Consider the following 27,902-nt stretch of genomic DNA (forward strand, 5'->3'; position numbering starts at 1 on the left):
CTCTCTCTCTCTCTCTCTTTAAAAAAAGTAAAGAACATTATTCAGCAATGGTGTTCAGAGTAGTTTTGAGCATGTAACAGTCCCCACACAGCATGGAGGCCAACAGCAGTGGCTGAAATATATATTTAGCATCTCATATATAAAGTACATTTCCACTGATTAGCACCTGAATAATAATAACAGAGCACTGAAGAAAAAGATAAAAGTCTCTATTGATATGCTGATTTCTGTCTCAAAAAATAGGTAGGAAGTATGTAGAAATACCTAAATATTCTAAATAGTACTAAAATTAACATAAGAGTCTATATGAAAACTTTCAGTAATTTCAAGCAAGAAATTTTTCCAACATACCATAGTGTTACTATTAAACAAAAAAAAAGCCCAGATAACATATAATTCAAAATAGTACAAGTTATATAACATTTAATTTTATATAACATTTTTAAAAAACTATTTATATGTAAAATTCAAAGATTGATCTCCCACTGTGTATTGAATAATGAAAATACTTTACTTAACCAAGTGTACTTTTCTCTGCTATTTGTGCCTTTAGAGTGAAAATAAATATTACTCACGAATGTTTTCATTCAATTTCACTGTAAAAAAAAAAAAGAAAGAAAGAAAGAAAAAAGAAAAGAAAGGTAAATAAGGAACATGAAGCTTTAACAAAGGTTTATCTGACAGAATTTATAAAAATTAGTCTTGACTGGAATCTTTGAAGTTACCACTTAATAAACTATGAACCAAGTAGATGTCAATGAGGGATGTCATTGAACAAAGAGACCAGGATTTCACTCTCCCAGATTCAGCTGATGGCTTGTCAGAACCTCCCAATAAACTCAGTGGAAACTTATCACCTCAAAGGCAGAGTCTGCTCCTGCAGGTACTTCTGCTGGTGTCTGGAGCTCTCTATAGAGTGTTCCAGAAATAATGTGGGTCAGGTGAAGGCTGAGATGTGCTGACAACTCTCTTGGGTATATCATGGAGTGTACCCTCCTGATACCAACTGTATAAATCAGTAGGTAACACGGAAGTTGGAAAGCTAATAGAAAGACAATGTATTAATTGTTACTTACACTGTATGTTTTCCAAGTGTCTGGAGAAGGGCCAGTGAGATTTTATTTAGAAATTGTGTGTATGTGTGTGTGTGTGTGTGTGTGTGTGTGTGTGTGTGTGTGTGTGTGTGAATGTGTGTGTGTTTAAGGTGATTAAAGAATCAGGAGTAACTGACAATTATCATAAAATGCTGAATACACCAAGAATACATCCTGGGCACAGAAAGAAACACCTTATAGAGTGTTTGAATTTAAGATAATACAGATCTAACATGATCCTCTGGAAACTGATGTGTATCATAGTCAAGGATTCAAAATATGAGGGATCCTGGTTTGTTAGAAGGATCCTCCAGTCTTCAGTGAGGTGGACAAAGTCCTCCAAGTGTCTTTTACACAGGTTTATCTTCCCATTCTGAATGAGGGTAATAGATTAAAAACATCAGTGATACTATGAGCAAGAAATCAGTGGAGCCCGTGACTGGGAGCAGGTTATGTCCCACATTTCAATGCAGCAGCACCAGGTGCCTTTCCTGGTGTCTTGATGGCTCTTAGTTGGGCATTTAGCTCTGTGATTGTCCAGTTCCTCTTCTTTCAGAATAGAGTTCTGTTTGCAAGCTGGAGAAGTTTTAGGGAAACTAATGATCCAACAAAATTGAGAGAAGCTCTCAGAAGATAGGAAAAGAGATAAAAACAGAAACAGCAGAATCCCAAGAACAGTTATATTGACATGCCTTTATTTGTGCAGACATTTTCATTATTAAAGCTCTGTGTTAAATTACCCATTTAATATTCTAGTGTTTTTTTTTCTTAACCATAGGAGGGGGCGGAGTAACTGTGAATTTTTTTTTTTTTTTCTGTCATCCTTATCTATATGGATCTTCGTTGTCCATGAAACAGTGACATGAAATATATAATGAGTGGGTGCCTGGTTGTGGTGCCAAGACCAAACAATCTCCCCTGAACTAGTGAGAGCTCTGCAGACTTTCTACGGACAACATATGTTGGTCTGCTTCTAAATTCTGCTTCTAAGACCCCTTCTATTGCATTGCTTGTGGTCTATTTACATAATCGTTGTTTTGTTCACACTTGTTTAGTCCCTACTGATTCGCGCGCTTTTTCCTTCTCCCCACCCCTTATCCTATGTACATCCTCTTCCAACCTGACACTTCCGTCTCAGGATATATAAGGACAGGATTGTGACTAGAGCTAGATCAAACTGCATTTCCGCTCAGTAAAGATTGAATGAACTGCATTCCCAGCTCAGCCATGAGTCCCTGGTCGTCTCTCTCCCGCTCGCGAAGCTAGACAGCAACTGGCGCCCCGAACTGGGACCAACAAACATAGGTTTTTAGGAAAAAAACAGGAATAAAAAGAATTCTTTTTATTGAAAGTCCCAATACAGTGGGACTTGCAAGCACAGTGCCAAAGAAAACAAATAGAAAAGGAAAAGTGATTATTTCTTTTTTTAATTTTTTAATTTTTTGTTATTATTAATTTTCCTTTTTGTTGTCTCTTTGCATAACCATTATGCTATCTACCCCTGTCCTTGATATTTTATTTTTAATGTGTGGAAGTACACATTCTAGCTTATCATTATCCTTATCCTTATCCTCATCCTTATTCTTATCCTTACAGACCTGGTTTGATGCTAATGAAGTGGATCCCTTGCTGGTGGGGAGTAAAGGGATGGTGCTCCACCCATGTCCCTGCACTTGATGATATGTGAGCTTAACTGTGTGTGCCAGCACACAGCCCACCAATGTTTCATTCAGATACGAGGACAGAGAGAGCAAGAAGAGTGAGACAGATCAAGGTGGAAACCCCACAGAGCACAGAAGCTTCCTCACTTGCCACAGAATCACCCCTGTGCTGTCTGGGCTCAGACCTGAGGCCCTCACAGCAGTGCAGGAAGCTTATCTGGAGAGCTGTCTTTCTGGTCCAGAATATCATTTTTATGCAAATTTCTAATATATTTCATGCATTAAACATACTATTCAATAAAATTGTGCATTTAAGTAGAAAGAGATATGACTCACCATTTTCATTCACTAAAAGTCCTGTAAAAAACAAGAAAAATTATAAAGATAAATATGCAATTATCAATATATTAGGAGGGAACTTTTCTTTTGTTCTCTTTTTTTTTTTTTGCCTTTTTCTTTTTGCCTCCAGAGTTATTGCAGGGGCTCAGTGCTTGCATTACGTATCCACTACCCTTGGAGGCTATTTTTTTCCCTTTTGTTGCCCTTGTTGCTTCTTGTTATTGTAATTATTATGTCATTGTTGGATTGGACAGAGAGAAATTGAGAGAGGAGGGGAAGACAGAGAGGAGGAGAAAGACAGACACCTGCAGACCTGCTTCACCACTTGTGAAACGACTCCCCCTGCCGGTGGGGAACCAGTGGCTGGAACAGGATCCTTGAGTCAGTCCTTGTGCTTTGCACCATATGTGTTTAAGCCCCTGTGCTACTGCATGGCCCACAGTAGCGAATTTTCAAAGTAATCATGGTCAACTCATTCAAGCTTCACTAGATCAGGCTTACCCAAGGAGCATGAGGGGATGAGTTTGAGACTAGAGGAAGTAAGAACTGTCTTTCAAGATTCACCTGGATGGTCTAAGAGATGCCAAGTAAACTCCAATAGCTGGAGTGTCATCACTTCAAAGACAGAGTCAGCCTACAGACCCTTCTGCTAATTGTCTGGAGCTCATGTGGGATGATCCAAGATGATACATTCCAGTTCTCCACAGGGACTCAGCACTGAGACTCAAGAGCAGGGTCAGTGAGACTGTAGTCAGGGCTGGGGAGTCTAAAGACAATGTAGAGTCTCTGGAACGATCTAAGGAGCATTCATGACCCAGACACAGAGACCCAAGACATTGTTAAAGTAGATGCTTTTGTTGAACTCTTTATTGAGAAATGAGTATAATGTAAAATCAACGCCAATTAATATCCTGGGGATTGACATGTAGCATCTGACAAGGTTATGAGGAGAGGCCTGGTGGTGGGACACAGAGAACACTCAGATTTTCCCTGAACTGATGAGGGCTCACCAGGCTCCCGAAGATTCACAAAGGTAAATCAGGAAATAGTAAAAGAGACTCTGAGACTGGAGATAAATATGTGGAAAGACACAGTGGGAAACTACTAGAAAACCACTTCTCAGTAAACACTGTTGAGCAGTAAGATCCAATATATGGACAGTTATTGAAATACATATATCTTGTGGAGGAAAAGTCTACACATAATACAGGTAAAGCCAGTGCTAGAAAGGCTACATTTGTTTGCTGATTTCTATCTCAAAGAAATATTTAGGAAGCATGTAGGAATATCCAAATATTCTAAATCAATTAAAAAATTAAAACACAAGTTTATATGAATTTTTATTAATTTTACAAGGAATTTTTTCAACACACCAGTGACACAAAACAAAAATTCTCAACCAATTTGTTACTCAAAATACTACAATTTGTAAATTTCAGCTTTATGTTAAATATTTATATGTTCAAATAAAGACTAACCTTTCCAAGAAGAACTACAAAATCTAAATGCACCAATCACAGACAAAGAAATTGAAACCGTTATTAAGAATCTCCCCAACAAAAAAAGTCCTGGATGAGATGGCTTCACAAATTAATTCTACAAAACTTTCAGGAAACAGTTAGTACCCATACTTCTTAAGCTTTTCCATAAGACTGAAGAAACAGGAATACTCCCTTCCACCTTCTATGAAGCCAACATCACCCTGATACCAAAAGCTGATAGGGACAGAACAAAAAAGGAAAACTACAGACCAATATCGCTGATGAACATAGATGCCAAAATATTAAACAAGATCTTGGCCAACCAGATACAGCAACATATCAAAAAGATTGTTCATCATGACCAAGTGGGATTCATCCCAGGAATGCAAGGCTGGTTCAACATCCATAAGTCAATCACTGTCATTCACCACATCAATAAAAGCAAAGCCAAAAACCACATGATTATCTCAATAGATGCAGAGAAAGCCTTTGACAAAATGCAACACCCATTCATACTCAAAACTCTACAAAAAATGGGAATAGATGGGAAATTCCTCAAGATAGTGGAGTCTATATATAGCAAACCTACAGCCAACATCATACTCAATGGAGAGAAGCTGAAGGCATTCCCCCTCAGATCGGGGACTAGACAGGGCTGTCCACTGTCACCGTTACTCTTCCACATAGTATTGGGAGTTTGTGCCATAGCAATCAGGCAAGGGAAAGGAATCAAAGGAATACAGATTGGAAGGGAAGAAGTCAAGCTCTCACTATTTGCAGATGATATGATAGTATACACAGAAAAACCTAAACAATCCAGCAGAAAACTACTGGAAGTTATTAGGCAATATAGCAAGGTATCAGGCTACAAAATCAATGTACAAAAATCAGTGGCATTTCTTTATGCAAACACTAAATCAGAAGAAGAAGACATCCAGAAATCACTCCCATTTACTGTTTCAGCAAAATCAATCAAATACCTAGGAATCAACTTGACCAAAGAAGTGAAAGACTTGTATGCTGAAAACTATGAGTCGCTACTCAAGGAAATAGAAACTGATACCAAGAAATGGAAAGATATCCCATGCTCATGGATTGGAAGAATAAATATCATCAAAATGAATATTCTCCCCAGAGCCATATACAAATTTAATGCAATACCCATCAAAGTTCCACCAAGCTTCTTTAAGAGAATAGAACAAACACTACAATCATTTATCTGGAACCTGAAAACACCTAGAATTGCCAAAACCATCTTGAGGAAAAGAAACAGAAATGGAGGCATCACACTCCCAGACCTTAAAATATATTATAAAACCATCATCATCAAAACAGCATGGTACTGGAACAAAAACAGGCACACAGACCAGTGGAACAGAATTGAAAGCCCAGAAATAAATCCCCACACCTATGGACATCTAATCTTTGATAAGGGGGCCCAAAGGATTAAATGGAAAAAGGAGGCTCTCTTCAATAAATGGGGCTGGGAAAAGTGGGTTGTAACATGCAGAAGAATGAAATTGAACCACTTTATCTCACCAGAAACAAAAATCAACTCCAAATGGATCAAAGACCTAGATGTCAGACCAGAAACAATCAAATACTTAGAGGAAAACATTGGTAAAACAGTCTCCCACCTACACCTCAAGGACATCTTTGATGAATCAAACCCAATTGCAAGGAAGACCAAAGCAGAAACAAACCAATGGGACTACATCAAATTGAAAAGCTTCTGCACATCCAAAGAAACTATTAAGCAAAGAAAGAGACCCCTCACAGAATGGGAGAAGATCTTCACATGCCAGACATCAGACAAGAAACTAATCACCAAAATATACAAAGAGCTCAGCAAACTTAGCACCAAAAAAGCAAATGACCCCATCCAAAAATAGGCAGAGGATATGAAAAAAACATTCACTACAGAGGAGATCCAAAAGGCTAACAAACATATGAAAAACTGCTCTAGGTCACTGATTGTCAGAGAAATGCAAATTAAGACAACACTAAGATACCATCTCACTCCTGTAAGAATGGCATACATCAAAAAGGACAGTAGCAACAACTGCTGGAGAGGTTGTGGGGACAGAGGAACCCTTTTACATTGCTGGTGGGAATGTAAATTGGTACAGCCTCTGTAGAGAGCAGTCTGGAAAACTCTCAGAAGGCTAGACATGGACCTTCCATATAATCCAGTAATTCCTCTCCTGGGGTTATACCCCAAGGACTCCATAACACCCAACCAAAAAGAGGTGTGTACTCCTATGTTCATAGCAGCACAATTCATAATAGCTAAAACCTGGAAGCAACCCAGGTGCCCAACAACAGATGAGTGGCTGAGAAAGCTGTGGTATATATACACAATGGAATACTATGCAGCTATCAAGAACAATGAACCCACCTTCTCTGACCCATCTTGGACAGAGCTAGAAGGAACTATGTTAAATGAGCTAAGTCAGAAAGATAAAGATGAGGATGGGATGATCCCACTCATCAACAGAAGTTGACTAAGAAGATCTGAAAGGGAAACTAAAAGCAGGACCTGACCAAATTGTAAGTAGGGCACCAAAGTAAAAACCCTGTGGTGAGGGGTAGACATGAAGCTTCCTGGGCCAGTGGGGGGTGGGAGGGGGTGGGAGTGGGTGGGAGGGATGGGTCACAGTCTTGGGGTGGTGGGAATGGTGTTTATGTACACTCCTAGCAAAATGTAGACATATAAATCACTAGTTAATTAATATGAGAGGGGGAAAATCAATTGTATGTCTCAAAGTTTTTCAAAACACAAACTGAATCCTATTAATATATAGGCTGTGCATTTGATATGCGGACTCTCTCAAAAGCCTAGACCAAGTAGATCAGAAGCATCCAATAGCACAGCTATATACAAGATACTGGGTACTGTACAGCAAACCATAACAAAAGGACTTTTCAAAGTTAACCTAATTACCAAATAATGTGATGATAACATTAACTATCGATTGTCTTTTTGAACCCTAAGACAGCAGGAACCTCACATCTCCACTATAGATCCCCTATTTCCCCTAGTCCTGGAACCCTTGGATAGGGCTCACTTTCTCGTATCCTTCTCCCAATCCATATCAAATAATATTGCATCGGCTGATCACAGCCTAACCAATGCAACAATTGCCACCTCAACATGCTTCACTTCAGACTGTGTCCAGAGGCTTCACATGTGGAATGACAACCCCTCAGCTTCATTACTCGGGTAAGACCTTTCCTTTTATAGTACACTCTAATTTCCTCTCAGGTGGTTCACTTTCTAACAAAGTCCCAAAACCTAGATATACACCAGTTTCTGTGAGAGAGAGCATATGTTCACACATATCCATAAACTACTGCAAAATATATACCTGAAAGCAGAAGTACACTAGAGTTTGCAGTGAGTATCCCCCTAACACTTCCTCTCCACTATTCCAAGCTTTGGGTCCATGATTGCTCAACAATTTGTTGGACTTGTATGTTAACTCTCTTTTCAGTCACTGGGTTCCAGATGCCATCAGGATGCTGGCTAGGCTTCCCTGTATTGAAGACCCCACCAATGTGTCCTGGAGCTCAGCTTCCCCAGAGACCCACCCTACTAGGGAAAGAGAGAGGCAGACTGAGAGTATGGACCGACCAGTCAATGCTCATGTTCAGCGGGGAAGCAATTACAGAAGCCAGACCTTCTACCTTCTGCTACCCACAATGGCCCTGGGTCCATGCTCCCAGAGGGATAGAGAATGGGAAAGCTATCAGGGGAGGGGGTGGGATATGGAGATTTGGGTGGTGGGAATTGTGTGGAGTTGTACCCCTCCTACCCTATGGTTTTGTTAATTAATCCTTTCTTAAATTTAAAAAAAAAGACTAACCTTTCACTGTGAATAGTTAGTATACTTTAGTTATCAAATGCTAATTGTGCTTCCAAATAAGAATAAATACTGCTCATGATTCTCTTTATTCAAATCCCCAATTAAAAAGAGGTAAACAGGGCTGTGTCATGGAGAACCTGGTTGACCACAAATGTTACAAGATGCAAGGATCTGGGTTCAAGCCCCTGGTCCCCCATCTGCAGGGGGAAAACTCCACAAGTAGTGCATCAGTGCTCTGGGTGTCTCTCTATATATCTCCCCCTCTATCTTCCCCTTCCTCTCAATTTCTGGCTGTTTCTCAAATAAATAAAGATAAATTTATTTTAAAAAGAGATATAAGTAATGAACACTAAACCATTTTCCATAACGTATCTGAGAGAATTTACTAAGAAGTACTTGGTGAAAATCTCTCAAGCTATCACTTGATAAAATAGGAGGAATCTAATAGGTTACAATAAAAGATAGAGAGAGGTAAAAAAAAAAAAAAAAAAAAAAGGAGCCAGGCAGTGGAGTCCGCAGTTAAGTACAGACACTATAGTGCCCAAAGACCTGGGTTCAAGCCCTTGGTCCCCACCTGTAGGGAGAAAATTCACAAGTGGTGAAGCAAGGTTGCAGGTGTCTTTCTGTCTCTCTTCCTCTCTATCTTCCTGCCTTTCTCATTTACTCTCTGTTTCTATTTAATAATAAAAACTAAAAATATTAAAAACATATTTTAAAAAAGAGAGAGGGGAACAGCACTATAATTTGTTGATATTGATTCAACTGGATTGTTTCTTAGAGCCTCCAAATGACTTCATTAGGGAAGAGTCATCATTTCAAGGACAAAACCTGCCCCTATAATTCTGGGGCTCAGTGTCTGGAAATCACAATAGAAAGTTCCAGAAATAATGTGCATCAGGAAATGACTAAAAAAAAAATGGGATTCAGGCAGTAGCACAGTGGCTTAAGCGCACAGGGTGCAAAGTGGAAGGACCGGCAGAAGGATCCCTGTTCAAGCCCCCAGCTCCCCACCTGCAGGGGAGTCGCTTCACAAGCAGTGAAGTAGGTCTGCGGGTGTCTATCTTTCTCTCCTCCTCTCTGTCTTCCCCTCCTCTCTCCATTTCTCTCTGTCCTATCCAACAATAAATAAAGACAACAATAATAATTACAACAGTAAAGCAACAAAAGCAGGAAAGGAATAAATTTTTAAAAAATTATTAAAAAACTGTAAACCTATATCCTTGAAGAACACTGATACAAAAATTCTTCAACAAAAATTGTAAATTGAATCCAGTAACATAACAAGAGAATAATTCAACAAGACTAAGTGGGCTTTATCCCTGAGAAACAGGTGTGGTTCAACACTCACCACATTAATATAATCCACAAGTCAATCAATGTAATCCATCATATTGATAAAATGTAGCATGTTCACTATTAGAGTCAGCATAGCAGCCAAGCCGCCCACCTGGCTTTAGAACCCCCATGGTTGCTCTGGTATTCAAACTTGAGTTGGGAACATGGTAATGCAGAAGCCTACACAGGAGAGCTATCTCAACCCCAGGAAGACCACACCACACAGCCTTCCTCAACCTGGGGCCCTGGTTTTGCAGCTTCAACAATATCTGGAAATATCCCCTACAACTGGGGATCAGGGACTTTAACACAGGTCTTTGAGCATAGTAACATGTGCACTCAACCAGGAGCACCACCAACAGGCTCCTAGAAATAACACTTCTTTCTAATATACATCCCATTGTAGAGACAACCCAGCTAAGCAAGGATGTTATGGATAAGAAGGTAAACTTAAAAGTTAGACTTCAAAACAATAGTCTGGAGTAAATATTTCAGCATTCAGTGCATCCATCAAAGATGAGCTGTGAAGCACATTTATGGTGAAAGCTATTAACCTTTACCATGTGAACAAAGACTGATATCAATTTCGAACATACCTAGTTTTCTTCTAGTTTGTACAAAGAGAACACCAAAGGTTGTGACACTAGCCAGGAGACACAGGGGCACAGCAAATCCCACAATCCAGGCCCAGAGCCTGGGGAACACGGTATCTGAAACATAGGAATTATCATCTTTGAGACTGAGCTTGACATCAGTGACCTGACTTCCCTGAACAAACCCCAAGGATTTTCTCCTGGGAGGCATGTGAGCAGGACAGAGATTCTAAGCCTCAGACTCCCTCCCTACAATTCACAGAAACCCAGGAATCCTGGAGAGGCTGTTGCTCCCCTCTACTTATTAAAGGAGAGAGATAAAGACAATTTACAATGACTTTGTTTCAACGTATCCCAAACTTAACAATAATGCATCAGATGCCAATGTGTTCTCCATCAAGAGTGCCAAACCTTGATAAATGGACACTGGTAACTATACTTCTCTTATAATACATACAATACTGCAAATGCTATGAAGAGTCTTATTATATCCAACTCTCCTCTCTCCTTTTTCAACTTCATCAATCAGACTTTGTTACTGTCCTTTCTACTCAGTTACCTTCCATACAACAGTATGTGGGCCTGACAAGAAAGCAACAGGCAGGACAGGATAAAACTCAATGAGGTTCTGGGAGATGCAGGACAGTTAGCAAAATGGGCTATGAAGTCTAGGTCAGGAAGGTCAGTAGTTGCTGGAGGGCACAGAGTTGGTTGGTGAGACTGACCAGAGCGACTTAATTTGACCGAGTTATTCAAATAGACTATTTCCCCAGGCAGCAGGAGTAAAAGAAGTTTAGAAATAACTTAAACAGATTACTCAGAATATTTAACCATCCTATGAAACTTTGCAGCCATGCAACCATTACAATATAATAAGTTATTGACATGTTCTGTCAGTCTCAGAAAAATGTAAAACAGACAAAAGATAAATTTTCCACAAGCTCTACAATAACAACTATAGTGGGTGGAGTAGAGCATCCTCCAGGCCCCTCACCCTCACATCTTAGATGCTGTCCCCTCCTTGCTCAGAAGAGATCTCTCAGGATTCTCACACTGGAGGGCACTGACCTGCCACAGAAACGTGTGCTTCCTTCTCCTCTCTGAGGACTGGGTTCCTTATGGCACAGGACACATCTCTTGACCTGGTGTTTACAGTGACATATGTTTGCACATGAAACAGACCATTTTCTGCTGCTGTCTTGGTCTCAGAGGCTGGTGCCAAATGCCGACCTTGCAGGTCCCTCCATTGCACCTCAGGCTCTGGGTACCAGCCCCTGGATGTGCAGGTCAGCTTCATCTCCCCAGTGCCTCCAGGCTCAATGTGAATCTGAGGAGCTGTGCCTGAGGCTGGGAAAAGAGGGGGCATTAAAATGCAGTAGTTCATAGGTTTATTGCCATTTATTTTGGGGTCACAACTTGTGCTTCCTAATTAACCTCTATGAATCTAAATTCTCTAATTTATAAAAGTGAGTGTTAAAAAACACTGACCACAGTGGTTGGGAACCCAGACTTTTGGTGGTGGGTATGGTGTGGAACTACATATGTACTGCCATCTTACATTCTTTTAACCATCAATACAAATAAAAAAATGATAAAACAGAAACAAAGAAACAGACGTAAAAACACTGACCACCATGTATGGGAACACAGAACTTTGATGTGGATTTAAACCCCTACTGTCTTTAATCTTGTAGATAACTATTAAATCATGTATTAAAAATAAGAGAAAATCAGAAAAATGTTTCTGTCTCAAAAGATTATTACTCATTTATCTGATGACTACTATTGTTCATTCTTTCAGATGTTGTACAACAACAGAAAGAAAAGAACTGCACCAAACCTGCCTCCAGCACCTTGGGAGCTGGGCTCAACCCTGGATCAGTATATGGAGAAGCAGATACACTGTAAGGTGAGTTACCACAGCACCCTAACTGGAGATTCTTAATATGGGTAACACAACACTGTGAAAATCCATGTGCATTCTGGGGAGCTAAGGGAGAAGCGTAGTCACTGGTTTCTGAGACAAGTTATTCATTGTTCCATAAATACCCATTTCCCCATTCTGTGACACTTTCCAGTGTGGCCTCCCTGGCAGGTTGGGCATGTTCTCACCATCTCATGGCTCAGATGCACAGCTGCAGGCAGCTAATGGGTCCCTGACATATTGGTCTGGTCTGTGGACAAACTGAATTTCACATTGTCACTAACATCAATTCAATAGAGGTGGAGCCTGAGGGTAATTGTCACCTTGCTGGCAATTTCTAAGGAGACAGTGTTAACAGTGGGCCTGCCTGTCAGTTAAAGACTTTGTGCTCCAACCTGTTCTGCACTGAGGAGGTGTTGGTGGAAGTAATGGGAAATGGTGGGAATGCTGTGTGTTTCCTAGAGTATTTTCTAAAGGAAAGGGACGTCATTCCTTTCTTTCTCTGGTATTAAGGGCTGGAACTCTGGGTCAGTGAGTCATCTATGAAAATGAATTAAAGGGGCAGGTGGTGGTGTCCTGGTTGAGCACACACACCACAGTGAGAGAGGACCCACGTTCAAGTCTCTAATGTCAAGTTACTCCATTCACCACTCACAGAGGAGAAGTTTTATATACTGTCATGGGGTGTTGAATGAATGTCTAGAAGCGAAAGATGGCAAAGTGACTAGTGAGGGCTCCTCTAGCCCATCACGTCTAACCATCCTTTTATCACGCAAGTAGTCTCAAGGGGAACATTCCAGACTGTCACTGAGTAGGAGTTTGGGGTGTTTACTTGCCATAATGGTCAGGGACTCCTGCAGGATTCTTGCCATCTTTGTGAGGTCAATGCTATTAAACTCTCTTGGAAAGAATGTGGTAACTTCTCTTAAGCTCTATTGTAAGAGGGGTGTCATAGTTTGCCCATATTTCAGAACAATGTTTTATCATGTTTTTAGAGAAAAGGCTGATTCAAGCCCAGTGTCTGTTTTGAACTAGAACTTGAGAGGTCCTCGGGCAAGTGCGCCTGGATGATCATACAAGGTACAGTATTAAAACCCCCCAGTCCCCACCTACATGGAGTGGAAGCGCTTCAAGTGTCTCTTTGTCTTTCTTCTTCTTCTTCTTTTCTGTAATCTCTTCCTTCTTGAGTTTCTCTATTTTTATCATATAAGTAAATATAAACTACTAAAAAATGAAACTAAAAATATGTAATTCAGGAGGTGACACAATAGTTAAATGGTTGAACTCCCAAATATGAGGTTCTAAGTTCAAGTCCTAACAGGGCATGTGCCAGAAAGAAAGAGAGAGAGAAAGATAGGAAAGGGGGAGAGGGAGAGGGAGAGGGAGAGCCAGAGGGAGAGAGAGAGAGAGAGAGAATGAGAGAGAAGAAGAAGGAGGAGGATGAGGAGAAGAAGGAGGAGAAGGTGAAGGGCAAGGGAGAAGGAGAAGGAGAGAGAGAGAGAAGATGAAAAGAAGAAATTCAAACTTTCCTACCCTTTCCTGATTTCTGGGGCAACCTGAGATTTTATACAGGGATCTGAGTAGACATGGTGTCAGAGCAAGGCCAGAGTAAACAAGGCTACACCTGACTGGGCAATCAGGTGTCACCTGTGGGCAGGAGGAAGGTGCAGGCACCTGGCCTCACAATGCAGAGATCAGATTCTTCTGCCTCTGTCTAGATCCTTCTGGGATTGGAAGGATGCATTTCTGTTCCTGTTCAGAGCAGAACATACTAGAAACTCTCTGTCTCTTTCCTTTAGGCATCTTTGTTGACAAAGAGGTGGACAAATCTCTCCTGCAGCCTGAAGAGTCAGGATAGACTGTTTGGGGAAACATTCTTTACCATCCTGACCTCTAGTGATTATTTCTTCATGCTCCAGTCACCAGTTTAGATTCCAACACTGTAGATTACTAACAAGCTGTCAAAACATCATTTAAAAAATTCTAGAAATAATTTAGAGTTTTCATTCCAGAGACTCACCTGTAACCAATACCTTGAATTGTGCTTCATTTTCAAATGTGGAGCTTGCAAAGTTACACCTGTACTCTCCATCATCTGAAGGGAGGACAGGACGGATCCTCAAGGCCCCCTGCCCTTTAGTGATTTCCTGCTTCAGGAACTCTGTTCTCCCTCGGTACTCTGGGCTCTGATCCTTCAGATGATCCCAGTAAGAAGCATAATGATACACCAGAGCTGGAGGGCTGACTCGGTACCAGGTCACGTGCATGTCCTCAGCGTTTGTCTCTGGGCTGAGGTGACAGGGCAGCACAGCTTCTTTCCCGACTGGGGCAATGACAGGTGCTCCTGGGCCTAACACACTGAATTCACCTTGAGGCAATGAAGGAAATATTGAAACTATTGCCAGGATTGAGTTCTGTAGAGCTTTTCAGAGTGTGACTACTAAATTGCAAATCAATACATCAGTCAACCTTCAAAGGACAGCTTATATTCCCAGAGTACATGGCAAAGTGATTTCTTAAGCTTCTTTGTGTCCTGAGAGGGGACTCAGCTGTGGAGCACAGGACCTGAGTGCTTGAGGATTTGGGGAAGAGCCTGACACTGCACAGGCTCAGCAGAGCTCTGGTCTCTCTCTCCCTCTCTTTTTCTCCCATTCACTCTAATGAAATAGGGAAATGCATCTTTAAGAATGCATTCCACGGGGAAGCACTTACAGAAGCCAGACCTTCCAACTTCTGCAACCCACAATGACCCTGGGTCCATGCTCCCAAGAGGGATAGAGAATGGGAAAGCTATTGGGGAGGGGATGGGATATGAAGATTGGGTGGAGGGAATTGTGTGGAGTTGTACCCCCCCACATCCTATGATTTTGTTAATTTCTCCTTTCTTAAATAAATTTCTAGAAAAAAAAATCTGAAGAAAAATGCATTCCACTATTGCTGGTGCGATCATGCATGTACCTAGAAAAGCAAGATATTCAGTTAGAATTTTCCTCAGCTAATCACACTGTCCCATCACTTGGTTGGCAGTGTCTAAACCATGAGGATTCTGCCAGTTCTCATCTGTAATTCTAGCCTCCCTCCCTCCTCCCAATCCAGGGTGCTTTAATGAGTCACGAGACAAGATTTTTGTAATAACTAGCTAGATTAGCACTTATTTATAATCACAGAATTGTTCTTTAAAATAGCATTAATCAACCTTACTTATTATTATTACTACTACTGTTATGTTTGTCCCTGGGCCTCACTGGGGCTATGTGCTTGACTTAATCCACAGCTAGTAGAAGACCCTTTTGTGATTTTTAAGAGGGGCATTAACTCATGTTTTCTATTATTATTACTCATACGCACAACATAATGATTCCATACTTGTATAGACAGCAAAATTATTACCATTCTAAATCTTGTTAACATTCATCATCACATCCAGCTACTATTTCTTTTCCCTAACTATGAGCACTTTTGAGATTCCCTGTGTTAGTAAACTTTATTTATATTCCGGTGGAGAGAGAGGGGCAGTGAGGGAAAGAAAGGCTGAGAGGAGAGAACACCTCCTCAGTGCTCCTGAATCCTCCCCTTTGTATGTGCTCCCACATCTCATAGAACTTGAATTGGGTTCTTATCTTTGGTAATGTGTATCCTCTACCGAGAGAGAAAGTCCAGATTTATTTGCCATTTAAAAATTCATTTTATTCATTTCATGAGAAAATAGAGGGAAGAGAGAGGCCAGAACAGCACTCTCACACATGCAGTTGGGATCAAACTCAGGACTTCTATTGTATGGAGCAGTGCAAAACCACTGAGCTACTTCCCAAGATACTAACTTATTTCGGTTTTACAAAACAGTTGTCATATAAGAAAGTCGTACACACTAGTGTTTGATCCCAAATGTCCTCAAACATTGAAAATTTCCTGAGTGATAGGAATATTTTCTAATTTTATAGCAGTTTTGTTTAAAGAGTTATTTATTTCTATGATAGAGTTTCACAAGAGATGGGGAGAAAGGGCATCTGTGTGGAGAGAATCCAGGACATGACTCTGGTATGTGCAGTGTTGGGAATTGAACCAGGAATCTCAGGCAGGTGAGTGCAGTGCCTTACTAGCTGAACCTTCTTCCCAGCTGCTGAGAGCTTCTCTGACCCAGACTTGAATTGGCACTATTAAGTTAACTCAGAGTGGGGCCTCTAGAGTGACTGGAGGAGAGAGAGTCTCCAGATAAACAGCCAAGTGAGAGAAGATTTGAACCTTTTCCTTCACCCCCACAGTCTCTGGGACATGCAGGGAGGTTGGAGACTTGCAGTCATCAAATATTAATGAGTCAGCTCATCGCGCCCATCAGTTGAATTGGAAGCTTTCATAAAAACTCTGCAGCAGTGAGGTGGCAGGGGCATGCACTTTCATTGGCAATTGAATAACAGTTTACAAGGAAAAATTCCACACTGAGCCCACAGCAAAAGTTCTATGGCCCCCACACACACACTTACTTGATAACGTCTATAATTATTACAAGGTCTTAGTCAGTTTGGCTACTTCTGAAATTTAATTTACAAGTTTGTTTTATATCATACTGTTGCTTAGCATATTTTAACTGATCTCAATGCATTTTTTCCATTTGGAATGATTTAAGGTTTTAAGAATTGTGACCAGTGTGTCAGGACGAAGGATTCCTCCAGATTCCACAGGGAGGTCACAAACTGTCTCCCACTCGCATCTCCTTCCCTCCTTGTCTCTTCTCTTGTCGGTTCCTAAATTGTATTCCTTATGATAAAGTTGCAATTCTCACTATAGCATTTTTATGAATTTTGTCAGTCATTCAATGAGTAGAGTTTATTGGGGCCCCAGAGTCTGTAGTGAGCCAGGAAGAAGTGCAGGCGGGCTGAGAACCCATCTGCAGTTGGCTCTGAAATAAAGAAAATTTGGGGAGACTGAGCCCTCAGCTCCTGCAGACTCATGGCTGCGCTCTGAGTAGTTCTCATCAGGGCTGGGTTAAATGAAATGGATGGAGACCTAGCTGTTGTTGCAGGGTGGATTATTTGAGAAAAGACAAAACAGTGCCCCGCTACCAACTTAATGTACAGAAGAAATACAGTCAATTTCTGTGACATTGATTTCATTTGTCAAGGAACTGAGTATCATCTGTTTAAAAAAAATGCATCAGCATGGAGGAAAAGATAAGAAGATGAAAAGGATTCCCAAATTGACTCATATGAGGGATTTTAATCAATAGGCTCCAAAAGGTTATTTCCAAAATCAAAAAACAGAGCTGTATATGCTTACAACTGTCACCATTCATGTTACATGAGGTGTATGTATTGAACCAAGACTATCTGAGGAGCTACCTCGCACCTCACCCTGCTTAAGGCCCCGGGTTTGAGCTCCCTCTAGGAGCATGTGTTTTGGCTGAAATATTACAGTATTTCACAGGAAGGGCTCTAAGGCTGGTTGAGATTTTCCCTCAGTGAGGGTTAGATATATATACACTAATCTGCATTTTACAGGCTGTAGCACTCAGTATGTTTGAAATATATACTTTCACTAGAGTACAACTGCAAATAATAAAAGAAAATTTATAATTACAACAGAAAATATTACCATCTCTGTTATTTTTTTTATGTTTTTAAGAAAAACATGCTTGAGTGAAACCCCAGAGCAGTGCTGAGAAACACAGAGGACAGGGAATCTCCCTGAGGCTGATGGAGAGACAGTGGAAGTTCAGCTCCAGGAATAAACTGAACCAGTGATGTGGAAGATGTGGTGGGAAGATCCTATTGAAAATGGTGCCAAGAGGGGACCTCAGTGGAGGAGATGAAATGAAAACATGCAGGTGAGAAACTGAAGGTCAAGTCCACCTCCAGGGGGAGGAAGGGCAAGTCAAGACAGGGACACAGGACACAGCTTCTAGCTCAGCAGGGACAGCACTGAGACTCTCAGGGTGACAGGGGCCCAGAGCTGCTGAGTCCAGGTGCTGAGAGCAGTGGGCAGCAGACACACTAGCCTTTCCTAGTGCAGCTGTAGGAGGGGACATGGGACACTCAGCAGAATGAGCAACAGAGTAAATTAGGACTTAATTGTAAGTTATTTAGTCATTATAAACAAGATTTGCTTTAATTGGCTGGTTTTCTACTTACAAATCCAAGTTGGAAAATATAAAATGTAACAAGATTCAGCAATGCAAAAGAAAAGCCTAGCCTGAATGACAACCAGCTTAAAGCCTTCAGGAAAAGAGGCAAAGCTCTGCGACCATCCCCTGTAACAGAGTCCCCCCACCACACCCCCAGCCAGGCCCAGCATCAGCAGACAGTGACAGCCCTTCCCACTCACCTACGCCTGGCCAGGGAAGCAGGGCTGAGAGCAGGAGGGTGCTGAGGCCCATGCACCAGGCCTGCGTCTCAGCTCAGGGCTCCTCTCAGTGTGCAGGGTCAGATGCTCACAGGCCTAGGGGATGCTCACTCCCTCCACACTCTTCCTAGAGCTCTGGATCAGGAGTCCCGAGGAGAAAACCGCCTGGTCAGGACCAGAGTCAGGACCCCCTCAGTGGGTGAACAGTGAACAAACACAGTGCATCCAACTACAAAGTCCACACATCAGCTAACAGGATGGAATTACACACAGAGCAATTTAGATATATTTCACTGGGACTGTACTGCAAGAAGGAGTCTGTGGCTCCTGTAACCCAGTATTTCACCAGACAGAAATAATGTCTGCACTAATATTGGTTACTCTATGATCTACTCATATAATAGTTTTTTTAATCTTTATTCATTGGAGGGAGACAGCCAGAAATCGGGAGGGAAAGGGATGATTGAAGAAGGAGGGAGACACCTGCCATACTTTCTTCCCATTTGCAAAGCTTTCCCATGCAGGTGGGGACCGGGGACCCAAACTTGGGACTTTGTACATTGTAACATGTGCGCTCAACCAGGTACACCACCACTCCACCCTTCACACAGTACTTTAAAGACCAAAACTAGATGAAAGATAAGTGATTGGTATTGGTTAGATGGTAACACCATTTTATTGTGTTCAGAAAGGTGAATCGTAACATACAATGCTAGAGCAAGGGATATTCTACACATTGGATCTTTCTTAAGAAAAATCTTGCATTGTTATGGATGAATTAAAGGAAGGTGAGTGGGATGAGCCTGAGCATCAGAAACTCTCAAGTGAACTTGCTTAATAGACCCACAGAGGGGTCCAGGCGGTGGCGCACCTGTTTAAGCACACACACTAGAGTGCACAACCTAAAGCCCCTGATACCTGCCTGCAGGAGGAAAAATTCATGAGTGCTGAGGAATTTTCTCTACCTTCTTCTCTCAACTTTTCTCCCTATTCCAATATTAAAATTAATATTAAAATTTTTTTTATAAAAATGTAGAACGCACAGACATCACAGAATCCAAATTCCTACAGATTCTCAATGGAGATAGGAAAATCTCTCTAAATCCTCAAAGACTAAGAAGGGGAGCCAGAAAGTGGTTACTCTGAAATATCCTTTCTGAAAGGCTTAGAGCAAAGAGAAATACTTAGCAAAGAGTAACTAAAGGGGTCTACCAACCCAAGTGACTTGAAGTTGGGAGGTGGCTCTCTGTCATTAGTACGGTCCTCTGAGCAGTAAGCCGTGTCTTTGCACAGTCAGTGACATTACTCATTCCGTGTCAGGTCCCCCAGAGGAAGGCAAATGAGTGACTCACAGGCAGTAGAGCACAGGCACAGATGCAGGAGGGAGAGGTCCAGCAGGAGGGTCTCTCTGGAGAGCAGAGGCTCAGAGCAGGGCTGTGGGCTCAACTCAGCTGCAGGGGGCAGAAGCCTGGGTCCCAGCAGGACTGGCAGCTCTGGTCTCAGCCACTGGCTCAGGGGCTGCAGAGGCAGAAGGCAGGAGTCAGAGGGCACAGAGTCCTGCTGGGCCTCAGATGCCAGCCTAAGACCTGGGGCCTGAGAGCCAGTGCAGCCTCTGTCCATTGGAGAGCAGCAGGCTGTGTGGACTGGTGCTCAGATAGTCAATGTCTAATTTCCCATCACCAACACTCCCTTTGCTGGGCAAAATTCCAGGTTTGCAACAGACATTTAGAAGTTGTAGATAACCACCTGCAGGGTGGGGGACATGGGCACAGAAGGTCATAATCACTTTGGACACTCACCACAGGCTCCTTTTTGGAGGTCATCTTGTACCTTGACTTGCTTGTTCTCACAAAGACAGGTTCTTCCAATATAGGAGTGTATGTTCTGTGCTCCTCCAACTCACTCCCCTTCCATCCCAGCTGCCTCCCCTCAGCACAGGGTAGGGGGACAGTAAAGGCTAGAGCAGTGCTCACACCAACCTCCCCCAACCTCACAACCTCACACCAAGTCCACAGGTGGGAGTGGGGAGAGGCAAGGAGCCAGGAGCTGGGTTTGGGAAGAACAAAAGCTCAAGGAGATTTCAGAGCCCCCAAATCTTCCTGCCTCTCCCAGCTCCTTCTCCCAGTCCATCAAAAGGCAAGGCTTTTGGAACCTGGGGATGTGGAAACCCTTTCACTGTCCTTTAAGAAGCCCTGTCCCCTGCCTCAGGATCACAGCAGATTCCAAGCCCAAGTCAAATGTAGTCATTTCATTTTTTTTCTTTTTGAATTGGCAAAATTAGTGGTTTACAATGGACAGTAAATACCTTAGTTGGGACATGTGTAATACTTCTGTTTTCTGTGACACACTCTGATTTCCCACATAGATCCTCCTCCATCATGTACCAGGACCTATAAGCCCCCTCCAGAGTCCTTAACTTTGGTGAAATACACCAACCAATTCAAAGTTTTGCTTTGTGCTACCCCTTTCTGTTTATATTTTCAAATTCTGACTCTGAGTGAGATCATCCCATATTCACTCTTCCCTTTCTGGCTTATCTCACTTCAAGCTTAGTCCAAAATGAGATGAAGATGATGAATTTATGATTCTTAATAGTTTAGTGTATGTACCACATATACTTAATAGTTGTGTATATGTACCACAACTCAGTCACTCATTTGTTGTTGGGCACCTATGTTGCTGCTAGGTTTTGGGTATTGTAAGTTGTGGTGCTATGAACATAGCATAGATCTTTTTGGATGTACATGTTTGGTTCCATAAGATAAACCGCTAGGAGAGGGATTGCTTGTTCATAGGGTAGGTCTATTTCTAGGTCCATTTCATTATTTTTTTGTAATTTCTAGTCTTACAAAGACTTTAAGAGGGTTAGGGTTTGATAAGGGGCCCAAAGTATTAAATGGAGAAAGGAAGCTCTCTTCAGTAAATGTTGCTGGGAAAACTGGGTTGAAACATGCAGAAAAATGAAAATGAACCACTTTATCTCACCAGAAACAAAATTCAACTCCAAATGGATCAAGGACCTGGATGTTAGACAAGAAACTATCAAATACTTAGAGGAAAACTGGTGGAACGCCTTCCCACCTAAACCTCAAGGACATCTTTGATGAAACAAACCCAGTTGAAAGGAAGACTAAAGCAGAAACAAGTCAGTGGGACTACGTCAAATTGAAAAGCTTCTGCACAGCCAAAGGAACTATCACACAAAGGAGACCTCTCACAGAATGGGAGAAAACTTTCACATGTCATACATCAGAAAAGAGACTAATCACCAAAATACAGAAAGAGCTCAGCAAACTTAGCAACAAAAAATCAAATGACCCCATCCAAAAATGGGCAGAAGTTATGAACAAAACATGCACTACAGAAAGGATCCAAAAGGCGAAAAAACACATGTAAAACTGCTCCAGGTCACTTATTGTCAGAGAAATGCAAATAAAGACAACACTGAGATACCATCTCACTCCTGTGAGAATGGCATACATCAAAAAGGACAGCAGCAACAAATGCTGAAGAGGCTGTGGGGGACATAGGAACCCTTCTGCACTGCTGGTGGGAATGTAAATTCATCCAATATCTGTGGAGAGCAGCCTGGAGAACTCTTACAAGGCTAGACATGGATGTTGCATATGACCCAGTAATTCCTCTCCTGGCGATATACCACAAGGACTCCATAACACCCAACCAAAAAGGTATTTGTACACCTAAATTCATAGTAGCACAATTCATAATAGCTAAAACCTGGAAGCAACCCAGGTGCCCAACAACAGATGAGTGGCTGAGAAAGCTGTGGTATATATACACATTGGAATACTTCACAGCTCTTAAGAACAATGAACCCACCTTCTCTGACCCATCTTGGATAGAGCTAGAAGGAATTATGTTAAATGAGCTAAGTCAGAAAGATAAAGATGAGTATGGGATGATCCCTCTCATCAACAGAAGTTGAGAAGGAACAAAAAGGGAAACTAAAAGCAGGATTTGACTAAATCTGGAGTAGGTCACCAATGTAAAAACCCTGGGGTGAGGGTGAGGGTGGATATTCGGCTTTGGGAGGCAGGAGTTGTGCTGGGTGGGATGGGACAGAGTCTTTTGGTGTTGGGAATGGTGTTTATGTACACTCCTATTAAATTGTAGTCATATAAATCAGTATTTAAAACTTTTTAAAACACAGACAGAGTCTTTTTAATACATATGCTGAGTCTTTGATATGTTCACTCTCTCAAAAGCCTAGACCAGGGAGAACAGAAACAACCGGTGGCACAACTATATACAAATAATATCAAAGCACATAAATTATGGTGATGTTGGGTATGATACAGCAAATCCTAACAAAGGAATTTTTCAAACTTAACCTAATTTCCAAATAATGTGATTGTAACAATAACTATTGTCTTCTTGAACCTTAAGACAGCAGGAACCTCACATTTCCTCTATAGAGCCTATATTTCCCCCAGTCCTTGAACCTCTAGGGTGGGGCACACTTTTCTGCATGCTTCTCTCAATTCATACCAAATAATATTGCATCTGTCGATCCCAACCTAATTAATGCAAGGAGTACCACCTCAGAATGCTTCACTTCAGACTGTGTCCAGAGACCTCAGGTGTGGAACTACAACCCTTCAGCTTCATTACTCAGGTGAGATCTTTTCATAGTATTCTCTAATTCCATTCTAGGTGATTGTTGTCCTACCAAAGTTCCAAAACCTAGATATAGACCAGGTCCCATGAGATAGAGCATACATTCACATTTATCTACAAACTAGGGTAAAATATATACCTGAAGCAGAAGTACACAATAGTCTGCAGTGAGTCAGTATAAAGTTCCTAATGAAATAGTATCTAATTAGACATAGATACCCTCCTCACCTACTTCCTCTTATAGTTCTCTCACTCACTCCAAAGCTAACCTTAGCAAAGAAGGACTGAAAAATGTGAATAAGGACAAGAGACTGGCATACTTTAAGGTTGACTCTTTAGTCACTGTCAGGCCACCCCATCAGCTGGGGCCCTATTAGGGGATTGCTGAGATTCCCAAACAGACATGATGAGCCTAGACCTCAAATAAATCCCTCTCTCCATTGTTACCTGTCATCTCTATCAGTAACAACAAAATAGACCCCCTTCGTGGGCCCCCATAAGACCTTGCCCTCAACTTGGATCAACAATAGTAGAGAATGTTCCATCCTCCGAAAGGAGGATGGACAATACTCTATGTTACACCTGAGGAATATGAGTTGATATTGGGGCATCTTGGAATGTTCATACTCATGACCACAGAATGTGAGCTCAGACCTACAGGGATGCAGATGTCACACAGGCTTCTAAGCTGAACATGGGCCCCAGACCAAATAAAATCAATGGGGTTTACAATCAACAATATTTATATCCCTTTCCCATATTAGGGAGGATACTGTCTTACCTGATCCAGATTTCTGTCCCTTTTGCAGCCATGATATCACCTCCACAGACAATAACTTGTATCCACCTGTATATCAGACTTCAGGCTCAGGGAGAAAAAAAATAAAACTAGTATAGCTGCAGGCCCTTTGAAATATAACTAAAATATGCCTACTACCTATTTACAAAATGGAGGGGCCCCCTGAATGCTTCATCTGCACTATTCTAGCCTTTATATCTATGACTGTTCAACAATTTGTGTCGGGATATTGTGAGGAGGCTCACATTCCTTAAAACAATCCAGCTCCTCCTGCTCCACCCTGCATTCCTGATACTATGGCCTCTCTACATAATCATTGTTTCTCCTGAAGGATCACCACTCATTCCATTCCTTTGATCTATCTTATTTCTACCCTTGAGACCCTCCCTGACTGCAGGGTAACATTTATCCTACCAGTTAAAACCCTTGCAAGAGTTGCTAAGGAAGTTACTACCTTTCCAGCCCCATTTTGCCTTTCTCCACCCCTTTCCTAGCTATTTCCATTTCCAACTTGCCACTTCCAGTTCTGCCATTTAAAAGCAATGGTTCTCTGATCAATAAAGACATTGCGTTTTCTAGCCACCACGTGTCTGTTCCTGAATCATCTCTCTCGTGTCGCTGAGTGAGCAGCAGCCCAGGCTGGCTCTGGTTGACTTATCTCCAAGCCTGAGAGTATGCGCCTGGGAAGAGGCACACCCACACTAGCCCAGCATCTGGCACACCAATGTGGGGCCTACCCCCCCTCAGCTTCACACACAAGCAGCAGACATACAAAGGCACCCCATCCCCAGATAAGTATATGGCCACTTGGCTTTCTGCAGCTTCATATTTAATGAAGGCACTGCAGTTCTTTTTCTCCCTCTTCTTTTTTTCCTGAGACTCCTCTGTCATGGGCAACCTTCCTTCTTATCAAGAGGATTTCCAAATCCTCTACTCCTTTTGTGCTAGACAGTTTCTCTGTTTCTGGGACATTTTTCTCTGGGCCACACCTTGGTTCCTCTTGACCACAGTCTCAGCTTTCAGGAGATATGAAAGGCCCCCACTCAAAAGGACAAAGAAGGCTCCTGCTAAGACTTCCCTGACTCCCCCTCCCATGTTACCCAAGGAGACTGGCAACTCCAACTTGGAAAATCCCCAGTCTAAGGGACCTTGAAGCTACCATCCAATTTTTAAAAGAGATGGTCATTCTGCTTGCCCAGGACCTTACATGCACCTTACATGCTTTCTATAGAAAAGCAAAACCTCCTGAGCCTGTCCCCCATCTTTCCACAATCCCGACCCACCCTAAGCACTCTGCACTTTGCCCAGTGGACTGTAGCAGTCCATGGACTTTGCAGCCAGCTGTCTCAGGACTCTGGAATGCCAAATCACCCCTCTTGCCCCTCAGCCTATCAGGACCCCACTCCTCCACCTATCAGACAGTGCCCCCTTCCACCCTCAGGCAACTCCTCTCCGCCCACCAGGCCTCTCTTCAGCCTCACACTGGCCCTTGCCACTTATCACTCCCTTTCTTTTTTTATTTTTATATTTATTTATTTATTTATTCCCTTTTGTTGCCTTTGTTGTTTTACTGTTGTAGTATCACTCCCTTTCTTATTACAGTTCTTTTAAAAATGCCTGCACAATATCATTCAGGCTTCTGACCAAAAGGTTTCTGTTCACCCCTACAATGCTATTCCCCTGAGAGAAAAGAAGTCTTTTACAAACATTGGCCCATTTAAATATAGCCATTAGGTAAAAATAAAGAGGGAAACAATATCAGGAAATTGTGAGAATGTGGTTGAGCTTGGCAGGGCTTAACCTGAGGAGTCCGTCTATCCTGTTAGTCTCTCTCTCTTCTGAGAGGTTGAGCAAGGAGTGACAGGAGTAGCCCAAAAGGTGTGCCTCGTCCTATCAGACTCCCTGCCTCACAAAGCACTCCGCATTCCTGATATTATGGCCATTAGATAAAAATAAAGGGAGAGATGTTGGGATAGTGTGAGGAGACACACATTCCTTAAAACATTAATCCAGCTCCCCTGCTCCACCCTGCCTTCCTGATACTATGACCTCTCTACATAATTATTGTTTTGCCTGAAAGATTGCCACTCATTCCATTCCTTTGATCTATTTTCTTTCTACCCTCAAGACCTTCCCTGACAGCAGGGTAACATTTATCCTACCAGTTAAAACCCTTGCAAGAGTTGCTAAGGAAGTTACTACCTTTCCAGCCCCATTTTGCCTTTCTCCACCCCTTTCCTAGCCATTTCCGTTTCCGACTTGTCACATCTGGTTCTGCCATTTAAAAGCAGTGGCTCTCTGATCAATAAAGACATTGCATTTTCTAGCCACCATGTTTCTGTACCTGAATCATCTCTCTCGTATTGCTAAGTGAGCAGCAGCCCAGGCTGGCTCCAGCTGAGTAATCTCCAATCCAGAGAGTACGTGCCTGGGAAGAGGCACATCCACACTAGCCCAGCAAATTTGTTTGGCTTTGTATGTTAACTCTTTTCAACCACCAGGTTCCAGATGCTAGCATTATGCTGACCAGACTTCCCTGGACATACAATCCCACCAATGTGTCCTGGAACTCTGCTTCCCCAGAGCCCCACCCTACTAGGAAAGAGAGAGGCAGGCTGGGGTTACAGATCAACCTGTCAATGCCCACGTTCAGTGTGGAAGCAATTACAGACAGACATTCCACCTTCTGCATTCCACAATGACCTTGGGTCCATACTCCCAGAGGGATAAAGAATAGGAAAGCTATCAGGGAGCTGTGTGGAGCTGTACCTTTCTTATCCTATGGTTTTGTTAGTGTCTCCTTTTTATAAATAAATTTTTAAAAATTTTTTAAAAACTAAAACATTCAGAGTCAACAAGGTCAAAAGATAGAGATCATTTATTAAAACAAGAGAAATTTCTTCTTTATTTGACAAGAATGTAAATTGGTACAGCCTCTGTGGAGAGCAGTCTGGAAAACTCTCAGAAGGCTAGACATGGACCTTCCATATGACCCAATAATTCCTCTCCTGGGGTTATACCCCAAGGACTCCATAACACCCAACCAAAAAGAGGTCTGTACTCCTATTTCATAGCAGCACAATTCATAATAGCTAAAACCTGGAAGCAACCCAGGTGCCCAACACCAGATGAGTGGCTGAGAAAGCTGTGGTATATATACACAATGGAATACTATGCAGCTATCAAGAACAATGAACCCACCTTCTCTGACCCATCTTGGACAGAGCTAGAAGGAATTATGTTAAGTGAACTAAGTCAGAAAGATAAAGATGAGTATGGGATGATCCCACTCATCAACAGAAGCTGACTAAGAAGATCTGAAAGGGAAACTAAAAGCAGGACCTGATCAAATTGTAAGTAGGGCACCAAAGTAAAAACCCAGTGGTGAGGGGTAGGCATGTAGCTTCCTGGGCCAGTGGGGGGTGGGAGTGGGCAGGAGGGATGGGTCACAGTCCTTTGGTGGTGGGAATGGTGTTTATGTACACTCCTAGCAAAATGTAGACATATAAATCAGTAGCTAATTAATATGAGAGGGGGAAATCAATTGTATGTCTCAAAGTTTCTCAAAAGACAAACTGAATCTTTTTAATATATAGGCTATGTATTTGATATGCGGACTCTCTCAAAAGCCTAGACCAAGTAGATTAGAAGCTTCCAATAGCACAGCTATATACAAGATACTGGATACTGTCCAGCAAACCATAACAAAGGGACTTTTCAAAGTTAACCCAATTAACAAATAATGTGATGATAATATTAACTATTGATTGTCTTTTTGAACCCTAAGACAGCAGGAACCTCACATCTTCACTATAGAGCCCCTACTTCCCCCCAGT

At 42.0% G+C, this 27,902-nt stretch overlaps 1 long non-coding RNA gene across 1 annotated transcript in view; it reads right to left on the reverse strand.

Annotated features, from left to right (window-relative positions):
• Window positions 1–426: 426 nt before the first annotated feature.
• Window positions 427–27,902, reverse strand: part of LOC103119633 (uncharacterized) — a 301,172-nt gene continuing 273,696 nt past the window's right edge. The window contains exons 2-3 of the long non-coding RNA XR_009551394.1: window positions 3,092–3,112; window positions 427–596 (exon numbers count right to left, since the gene is read on the reverse strand). This is a non-coding gene — a long non-coding RNA (uncharacterized LOC103119633). The remainder of the gene's footprint in view (window positions 597–3,091; window positions 3,113–27,902) is intronic.

This window comes from Erinaceus europaeus, chromosome 9, assembly GCF_950295315.1.
Source record: "Erinaceus europaeus chromosome 9, mEriEur2.1, whole genome shotgun sequence".
Classification (NCBI taxonomy): domain Eukaryota; kingdom Metazoa; phylum Chordata; class Mammalia; order Eulipotyphla; family Erinaceidae; genus Erinaceus; species Erinaceus europaeus.